The sequence below is a fragment of the Haliaeetus leucocephalus genome, unplaced genomic scaffold (assembly GCF_000737465.1).
Source record: "Haliaeetus leucocephalus isolate CR32 unplaced genomic scaffold, Haliaeetus_leucocephalus-4.0 Scaffold254, whole genome shotgun sequence".
Classification (NCBI taxonomy): Eukaryota; Metazoa; Chordata; class Aves; order Accipitriformes; family Accipitridae; genus Haliaeetus; species Haliaeetus leucocephalus.
Genome location: NW_010972690.1, coordinates 261,335 through 272,026, shown reverse-complemented (window position 1 = coordinate 272,026; position 10,692 = coordinate 261,335). Strand labels below are relative to the sequence as shown.

Here is a 10,692-nt window from a genome sequence, read left to right as displayed (position 1 = left end):
TGCCAAACAAAAATGTTATAGGGTGGATGGACGGTGGAAACTTTCACTGGCGTTTAGTCCCTTTTGGGAACTCATGGGGACACAGGAGATCAAGGTCTAAGCTGGGTATGTTGCTCTTCAACAGTTTGTAACTGGTGCTGATCCTAGAAGTATGTGCAGTAAATAGAGATGAGGCTGTGATGATTGGATTTCCAAGCTGTAAAAAGAAGGAGCTCACAAAGGATGCTGAGGTAAGCATTGCCTCTGACTTAGATGCCCAGCTAGCTGACTCAGTAATAGAATAGGAAGAAACCTGGGAAGTGATTCTTACTTCTCATATGTAAACGCTTCTGGACATTTCCTGCATCATGGCTTTGTGTAGCATATGGCACTGGATTCCTGGAGTTTGACTGGAAGAAAACTTTGGGGTATGGGTCATGGGCCAGTTGGTTGCTGTAGGTCAAAAATGCTGTTCCCTAACTCAGATATTCTGGTAAAGGTGTACATGCTTCCTCTAGTCTGAGCTGTGTGTGTAAAGTCTGTTGTGTTACTGAGGGAAAAGATATTTTAGCCTTTACTGAGCCAGTGTGTGCCCGTTGGCCAGTTTGTGGTTGAAGCAGAGTGAGCTTGCATCTGTTAACAGAGAGACTGTGCAGGCTTTTTCTGTCTCCTCCTGGCTGGTGGTTTTGGTACTGTGCAGTGTTGCCATAGCTTCGTGTTGAGGGAAGTTGAGGGGGAGCAGGAGTACGCGTAAGGCTGTTATTAGTTCTGAAGCTCTTAGATATCCATACCCTTGACACCTGCTCTCTTTTGCCGGGTCATGAAAGACATGCAGAATAGAGGTATGTTGGAGCATAGCTGTATTTTCTCCATATTGTTTGGTACTGTTTGTGATCTCTGACAACAGCGGCATTGAAAAGGTGGCATTGGATTCCCTTCCCTAAGTATGGTGTGGATGGTTCCCCTAGTGGTAGAGCTTTGTGGTGAAGATGGTGCTTATGCTTCATCTTGATTAGAGCATCCAGAAAACATCAGCTGTATCGTACTTTGAAAAGACATGGAAGCATAACAGGAGTGAGAGATCTGCTTGGTAGAAATACTTTCTTGATTGTATTTGTTGTTTAAAACAAATAAGTCTCTGACATTAATTTGGAATATATGTTTTGCACGTTAAATTAAGTTTCAGCATGAAAAACTATGTATCTGTTGTGATAAAATAGCATATGATATAAACTGATTTTACTAAGTGGAAGAAGAAACCATTATTCTATTAAGCTAGACTTTGTAATGCAGGTAGAATTTAATCTAAGATGCTTAAACCTGAGAGAAAGCCTTCATTTGCTGCACTCAACATGTAGATGGATAGGCTGTGAAGAGGGTCAACGTTATGTGTACACTGAAATGATCATCTCGTGGAAATTTTAGTTTTAGACATTGGATTCAGGATAGACTTTAGGAAGTGAACCTTCATGGAACTCTTTCTTGAGGTGAGTTGGTATTTCAGTTCATAAGATCAAAGATCTACAATGATAATTCTGAGACAGAAGCTGTGGAAGAACCTGGTGCTGCCTTTTAGCATGTAACTAGTTTTTGTTTTTCTGGATTGCAGATTTCTGTTCCTTGCTGTGAAACTGGACTACATTCTTTGGATGTTGAATGCTTTCTGCAGTCTTGAAACAACACTGTGCTTATTTTCTGATAACGTTAGGATTTTTAAATCAGAGCTCCATTATAGTCCAAATTATTTGCCATTTTGGCCTTACTAATTGTAGCGTTTCCCTCAGTTCTTAGATTAAAAATAAGACTTCACATGTAAAGCTAGAAAGTGAAAAGCCAAGGAAAGGTCACATTTCTTTCCAAGGACCTGACGAAACTGCACTTCTTTCTTCATTCATAAATCTTGGAACTCTGGGTCATTCGTAGAGTCATATTTTATACAGAAGGTATTGAGGTTCTCATAATAGCCAAATCTTTTCACTAAATAATTTGGTTTTGGTGATTTCTTTGCTCTTAACCAAGGATAACTGGAACATAGAAGTGTAGTAATATAAAGTTAAATAGACATGAATCTGAAACAAAAGACTAGAGAGAGAAATTTCATCTAGCTTTCTGTCTTTAGAAGATCTCTTTTCACATCTTAAAAATTCATGTTTACAAATTCTCCTGATATTTAGGTAAACAAAGTCTTCTAGGCTAGGAAATGTAAAATAATATTTATCAAGTAGTGAAGGATGTGTTAGATTTAACAGAACATGATACCCAGCTCTTCTTCAACGGGATTCCATTGATAAGGAAAACCTTAATTTTTAAATGGATCTCTTCAGGTTACATCTACGTTCTTAGAATTCCTGAAACTGAAGAAACTTCATATGCATGATTTAAAAATTGAGCAGGTTTTGACAATATCGTAGATGCAAATTATATAGCAAGGTCTGTATTAGTAACAGTGATCTGCTGAATGGTTTTAGGAATTTTGGAGGTATAAGTTAAGATGAAAGACTGGTTTTGTTGTGTTTAGTTTTCAAAAAAACTATGTGTGTGTATGCATATGCACAAAGACTGTTGTAAGAGTTTTATTAGAAACTGTGCCCTTACAGTACTTTAATATGAGGTAAGTATCATTGCATGGTAATTTCTAGTGGTCTCTTTTGGGAGAAGAAGAGAGTAGGGGAAAAAGAAAACAACAAAGAAAGAACACTGTTCATATAAAAGTCCTATTAAAGTCAGTAGCAGAATTTCATTGACATAGAGGAGCAAGGATTTGATATATTCCGTGACTCTTAAATGGTTTACATTTCAAAACGCTCTGCATTTCATTTTTGAAAGAAGAAATTAAAAAGTAGTGATACAGTAAGAAGTTAATCATTAGCTAAATTTATGTAATTCTCATGGTTTAAAAGTGAGCAACATTTAACAGTTGTAGACTTCTTAAAGTAACAGTAATATAAATTAAAATGATTATAACAGATTGAAGCTGCTGATTCTTTTTAGTTACTAATGTAATTGTACAACTTATGTTACACATAGAAGTCTTTTACATGTAGCTGAGCAATGAATAATATGGAACAAGTTGGTAGTTGTATTTCTCTTAATAAGAAAAAATAAAGTTCAAGTAAAAAAGAATTAATTATATAACTTAAGTATAACTACATTTCCTTTATATTTTGGCACTATTTCTGTCTTTTCTGTCTTCTAGGTCTTGTTGGATTTTTTTTTTTTCCTTTTTATAATAAAATAGTGCTAAGATTTTGGTGAAATGAACAAAAAGCCCAGTTTTCTTTTAAATGTTCTTTTCAATGCGTGGCTTGTCTACTTCTCATGTTTTTATTTTCCTTTTTTTCCCTCTGTGTAGAGTTTTCTTTTAGTTATAAACTGGCCTTTTGCTGATCATAGGTGGAAATGACATCTGTTTGTAACTACACGTGACCTAAATTATGCAAAATGAGCAACAGAAATTATTTAAGGAACAGTCAGCAAAAGCATGGGCAAGTTTATTCTCTGACAACATTCCTGTGCTTGTTTGCTGTATGAGGAGTTACGCTTTTTCTGAAATAAATGTTTGGTATTTCTAACTTGGGATTTTTTTGTAGGAAGTGTGAGTTTATAGTACACTTTTATGAAAATCTTCTTGTTCTTCATATAAAGAAATAAAATGGTAAGGCCCATTAATCTGTTTCTGTCAAATACTAAGCTTACTAGGGTGTCTGCTTGCTTGATTTTAATCAACTTTGGACCATCCCATTTCTTGATTGGCATGAATTTAGAGAAGTTCGGGGTTGCTTAACCTTTTTTACACTGCCTTTTCTGATTTTTGCCAGTGTACCCGATTTGTTTAACTTGGGGCATATCAGTAAGTGAAATAGCAGGAACAAGTGATAATTGTACCAGGTTCGTTCTTCTCTATTGAATGAGTATTTGTGTTAAGAGTATGCTCAAACAGTTGCAATGAAGTCAGGTTGTCAGAACTTTGCTAAGTAGGGAAAGTATGTGTAAAATAAAACTTCTAGTTAGTCTTGAGAAAGTTGTCTTCTGGATCAAGCTTTGTTGATTGAAGACTTTACTGTTTCCTAGATGCTTGTCATTGCTGTCACAACACTGCTGGCAATAGGGCTTTCATGACTTTGCCCTAATCAGTGGAACACAAGGTCAGCTGTGTCAGCTCAAGCCACTTATATTGACTTTTTAAACTAACCTGCCCTTTTATTTATGCAATCGATTAGGGAGGGAGTTTGTGCCATCCCTTCCTTCGGCAATAGTGTTGGGGTGCTAACCTCCAGCTGTCTGGATGCGTTGACCATCTGGGAATTATATTATCTTCATCTGGCACAGTTGTTCAAGATGTATGTCTGTCCCCAGCCTTAAAGCACTGCAGAGGATGTTTGAGCTGAAGCATTTCACTTTGTGATTGCCATAGACTGCCACAACAGGCAAATTGCAGTTGCTTATGCTAAGGTAATGATGTTTTGCCTTGTGGTTGTAACGCAGTGTGGTATGATCACAGGCAGTTAATGAAAACTGAACTGACAAAGAGTAATTTATCAAGCCATGGTAACTTGACCGCTCTTGGTCATATGTAGACACATGAGTCTGCTGTTGGACGTTGGGAATGTGACTTAAAGATAGCTGGTACCAACAAAAAGTTGTTTGGTCTGAACAGGTTTTGTAACAGGGCCAAGGTGAGCAGCGTGCGGCAGTGTTGTATTGTGAACGGATTGATAGCTCGGAAAGGTCCTGGAATTCAATGGCTTTGTGAAATTACATATCTGCCTTAAGTAATATTGTGATCTAGAATTACCGTCTATTTTTAATATAAGTCATCAGTTTGACCACAACATTCGTGCTGTCTTGAGTTTATGGACATAGTAGATACAAGCTGTAGATTTACATTAAAGAGGTATTTTTTTTTTGAGGCAGTTTTTAACTAAGAATATCTTTACTGACAGAATATACAGTTAAGGTGGGTTTTTTTCCCATGTTTGATAGGCCAGTGATACTTGCCAACTTGAAATTTCACCAGAAACAAGTCTAAGAGGTAAAATATTTTGTCAAGAAATTTTGACAGCATGTTAGATACGAAATACCATAGTAGAATAAGTTGCTGCAGAAGAAACATCTGTATAAAACAAGCATTGTTAAGACTGTAAATTTGGATTTGGAAAATAGGTGGTGGTGTGAAAATGTTAGTTAACACTTTGGGGTCTGGTTTTGATTATGGATTCACAAGTCATTTACAAAAGCAGAATTATTTACAGCTCTCACACTTTCCTGTAATATTGGTAATGTTGTGTTTCTCTAGGCAGTTTTATGTAAATGATTTGTTATGCTTCTGATTTTTTGTTACTAACATAATATACCTGTACTATCATTTTCTAGGTATTCCAACAGCCATCTTTAAGTGAGTTAGAGTGTCTTATTACAATGCAAAAATCTGAAATCGAGCTTTTACAGGAAAAATTGAAAAAAGCAAGTCTTAACATAGAGCATAATTTGTATGCTACAGATACCCTGGAAAGCAGCAATATAAGGACAGGAAGAAAGCATGAGGTAGGATAGTTTTATTGTCTTGTGTATTTGTGTCTAAGTCAGGCTGCTAAAGCCAAGCATTTTTGCTCAAGGGTCCAGATAATAATTTTAATATCTGTTGATGCTGCTTATAATTCTGGAAGCTTGTTTGAATGGTTCTTGTGTTATCTGCCAAAGACTTGTTAAGATAGCTGTTGGGAGTAGAAGGTTTTACCTTATTAAATAATGAATAAGGGATTCTTAATTAAATGAAATATTTGAAGGATAAATTCTTTGTAGGTTCATTAAAATAAACATTTATCAAGTATTTTGTGGTGTTTATCAGAATAACCGTATTTCCCTGGAAGGAAAATGAGAGAAATAGAAATGTTTATTACAATGAATTTATAAATGAAAAAGACTGTTTTTTTCAAATTCTTAATTATTGAAGTATGATGTAATATTTTTTCTATGAAGAATGACAACAATGTCCTTCTGAAGTTTGTACTTTCAACTTTTTATTACTCTGTATAGTGCTAGACTGCCTTTTTCAGGATGACTTGCTGTTCAATTTAGGCACCAGGTAACAGTAACATCTATAAACTATAGCGAATGAAATAGATCTGTAAATAATTTTATGGCTTAAATTGATTTATTAAATTAACCAAAGTTACAATGTTTTTCACTGTGTTCAGCCTCTTCCTCATCTAATTTTTTTTCTTTTTATTACGATTGTATAGAATATGGGAAACTTGGAAGAGATTTCTGTAGCAAGGAAGCAAATAATAACATGCTTCTGTGTGGTATAGTCTACAAGGGTCAACCATCATGTTTTGCTTCCTTAGGAATGTCCTGGTTTTCCCACATTTGGTATCTCATAACATTTCCATTGAAAACTGTATGGCTTGTTCTTGCTCAATACCCTGCACTGTATGCTAATTTCAGGAAAAGGCATATTTTAGAACATTTGTTTAGGAGCATGCGGTGGTGCCTCTGTGAAAATGTGTTCAAGAAAGGACAAAATGTTGCACAGGCAGTGTAGAGTGAAGAATAGAAGGTGAGAAATATCCCTGCAAACACCAAGGTCAGAGAAGGAGAAGAGGGAGAAAGTGCTCCAAGTGCCAGAGCAGGTATTTCCCTGCAGCCCACGGAGAGGACCACCATGGAGTGGATGCCCACACTACAGCTTGTGGAAGAGCCCACACCAGAGCAGACATATTCACTCATGGAAACCGCAGTGTGCAGAGAGGAGTCCATGCTGGAATAGGTTCTTCTGACAGGAACTGTGACCCATGGAGGACCCACTCTGGAGCAGGTTTATCCTGAAGAACTCCAGCCTGTGGAAGGGCCCCATGCTGGAGCTGGGGAAAAGTGTGAGGAAAAAAGAGTGGCCAAGAGGAGCTGTTATGGACTGACTGCAATCCCCACTCCCCACTGCTCAGCAGGAGGTAGAGGAGTCAGGAGTGAAGGAGAGAAGTTGAGCCTGGGAAGTAGGGTGGGGAAGAAGGTGTTGGTTTAATATTCTGTTTATTTCTTACTACCCAAATCTATTTTAAGTGGCAGTAACTTAAATTAATATTCCCCAAGTCGAATCCTCCCATGATGGTGAATGGTAAGCAATCTCCATTTCTTTGTCTCAACCCACGAGCTTTTTCATCCTATTTTCTCGCCCTGTCCTGGTGAGGAAAGAGAATAAGCGAGCAGTCAGGTAGGTATTTGACCCTTTGCCAAGGTTAACGCACAACAACGTCACTTCTTGTTTCCTCAAAATAATGTAAATGAGAGTACTGTGTTTGCCATGAACTGATCACTGTGTCGGGAATAAAGCAATTACTCTCCCTTGAGTAATACTAAATATAAACTTTAAAATCCTATTGTAGAGAATCTTTTTGTGTTTTGAGATGTAGATCCTAGTCATGCTCTTTCAATACTCAGGGTTGTTTGATAATGTGCACTTCTTCACATGTGCACGTGGTCTCTAAAACTTTTGGGAACTAAATTGACAGGCTACAAGTCCTTTGTATTTAGGCAAGACAGTAAGGAAAATTGTAGAAACATTCTGGCTTTCGGATCACAAAATATATATATAAAACAGAAAATGTAGTACTGCTGTCTTTACTGATTTTCCCTTGCAATGAATTATCTTCCCATTACCTTGTTTTTCAGTCTTCTATGACAGAAGTATTCATGACAGAAGTTATTAGCGCATGATTTGACAGGAAGAATATGTTGGCTATATAGTTCTTGTTTTACAATGGTGATCCTTTTGGCTTCACAAAGACTCTGTCGTTTTAACCCTTCATCCCCCCCTTATGTGTGCAGGATACAAAGAACAAATAAGCGTGGAATCACTTCTGATCAGAATGACATTGCTTTGATTACTTTCTGCTCTGAAAAGCCAAAGATTTTGAAAGAAGAAATAATTGGAAAGATGTTAAAAAGAAGGGCCTGGCACAAACCAGAAACTCGCCACTAGTGTGATAAATTGGGGTGTGTGGCCATATGACTGTATGCTTCTACCTATGTTTGGTTCTGCAGAATGCAATGACATACATACATCTATAGGCTAGTGGTGTTTTTTGTGAATTGCAAAAATTCAAATCCCTTGCCTACAGTCATACAGAGTAATAGAAACAACTTACTCTGCGAGGCAGATGATATGGTGGTTAAAAGCTTTGTTAAATGTGCATGTGTGGTGTCATTTTTCCTGATATTGTTAAGTGTGTACTTAGAGGCAAGGGTAACCCTTATAGTCTAGTCTCTGTGAAAGGTGGTACAGCCGAGTGCCATTTTGTATGAAGACTTAAGAGTCAGTTGCTCGGTCTTCCTAGTTCTCTTTTTGGAGCTTAAACTTTGTAACTTTGTGAGCTATGCATGATTTCTGTTACCTAATTAAACTGCCATCCATATGTCTGCTGGCTGGTTCAGTAACACAGACCTTGTTTTTTTATAGCTAAGCTTTCCCATTGTATGATGCATGGGAATTATAATTGCCTTTTATTGGTATACATTCCATAGCATTCTTGGAAGTCTATAATGTCAAGATATTAAAAGGCATGAGTTAACTTGCAGTTTCTGTTGAAACATAGTGAATCAAGAATTTGCCATTTTTCCTCTCCAAAAAACCCCACTTGTATCTCGTCAGCCTCTGGTTCAGCTTCAACAATGTTTCTGTTTCTTCAGCTGATAAAAAAACATCAATATTTCTGCCCACTGTCTTCAGTGCTGTATCCTGGAAGACATTGATCTGAGGTGTGTGTGTGGAAGAGCTCTCTGAAAGATTTCAGTAAGAGTTCCAGCTTCCCTTGTGGCTTTTTTTTTTTTTTTCTTCCTTCTTTTGGGACTCCATCCAACACAAAACCTGTTGAATTCAAGAACATGACTATTTCCAGTTTTGTCCCATGGTGTCTTTCACTGTGCAGACGGGTATCAGAAGGCTGTTTAGAAAGAGGCATCTTTTCTTTTTCTGCTTACTGTACCTCCATTAACAGTTAATGTGTGTCGCATCCACTTACCAGCTATTTTTCGCATAAAATCTTCTGTCACAAAGTTTCATATCTATTAATATTACAAAGCCTGTTTATTTCTGGTTTTCTGCTATTTGGCTTAGTCTTTGATAAACATGTTTTAGGATCATTTGATGAAAAATCTTTTCTTACCCTTTAATGACCAGGATTAGCATTCTTTGCTCATAAAACCGGACTTTTTCTTTACGCCTAAACATTTAGGAGATGTTTAAAACATTACAATTTGTATATGAATTTAATACAGGTATGTCTAAATTTACTGTAGAATATGAGGACTGAATTAAAAATTAGATGCTTAAACCTGGCAGCAGCAGCAAAGTTTGCAGTTGTGAGAAGGGTATTACAGATGCCATCTTCCAAATTGAGTTTTGCAGTGGCCCCAGGCAATCAAATTACAGTGTATTTTACTACACAGTCTCTTCTGTCTTGGTAGGAAAATCAAACTGCCTTCTTAGCAAAGATTGCCTTCAAACTACTTAAGTGTAGCTGTAAAACCCAGATCCAGCTTCTTCTATCCACAGACCTCTAGTCTGCTCACTAAACAGGTAAAAATGTATTCAAACAATAGAATGTTTCTTAATACCCATCACCAATCCCACATGTTCTCACAGGGAATTATTTCCATGTCCACGAATAGTTAGAATTCTCTTTCTCATTTTTTTCCATGCCTTGGCCCTGTGAAAAAGATTCACAGCGCAATCCCAGGTAGCTATATATAAAGTCTGTGTGTGTGTGTGTGTGTGCGCGTGTATATATCTATGTATATAAAAAGAAAAACTGTTGTGTATTAATTGTATCTGATCACCTTTGATTAAAGCAGCAAGACTGAAATTTTACGTTGTTCTGCTTTTTCTTCTCTTTTCTCCATTCCTCCGTAGACTCTCTCTACCTAATTAGTCTTAGCAGTCTGGTGCTGGTTGGTCCACTTCTTTTCCTTTGTTGTCCTTCTCTTTGGCAACAAATGCAGTACTTTGAGCTTTTATTCCTGATTTTAGAGAAATTATGTATTTTCCAAGTCTTCTGTATACAAACATAAAGTTTAACTAGGAAACATTTCTTGAAAAATATTGCATTCTTGATTTTTATGAAAAATCAGTATGGGTATGCAATAATTAGGAAATGTGGAATATAGGAATTTTATCTGAATCTTGGTTTTATTCAAGAAATCTGGGGTTTTGAAGATGAGTATATTTTTTGATATGTTGGTCTTCAAATGTTCTGCTTCAGACACCTGAAAGGGATCAATTTCGTTTTGTGCAGTGTTAACATCTTTACTGATTAATATCAGCATCTATTAACTGAAGTAAACTTTTGGATCTCTCTACCAGAATTATTAGAAAAAAACATAAACCAGTAATTTTACTATTTCAAAGAGATCTACTCTTAGTCAGTACAATGCTATACTGACAATATAAACACATAAATTTGGAAATATTGTTTTAAATGTTCATTAAAACTTTCTTCTAGTTTTATCTGTTATATAAGGAAACTGGCAGGAATATACAAAATACGTCCATTTGACATTCATATTTTAAATGTACTAAAATTCGTTCCAGATGTTAGGGTTTGGGGTTTCTTTTTGTTTCGGTTTGGGGTTTTTTTCCATCTCATTCAGGCACATTTCAGAATCAAAAGAAACCGTACATGAAATTACAGAAAAAACCTTGGCAATATTTAAATTCTT

General features: G+C 36.5%; 1 protein-coding gene across 1 annotated transcript in view; it reads left to right on the top strand.

The window, feature by feature from the left end:
- Positions 1-10,692, top strand: part of CNTLN (centlein, centrosomal protein) — a 197,384-nt gene that overhangs the window by 84,205 nt on the left and 102,487 nt on the right. The window lies entirely within an intron of this gene.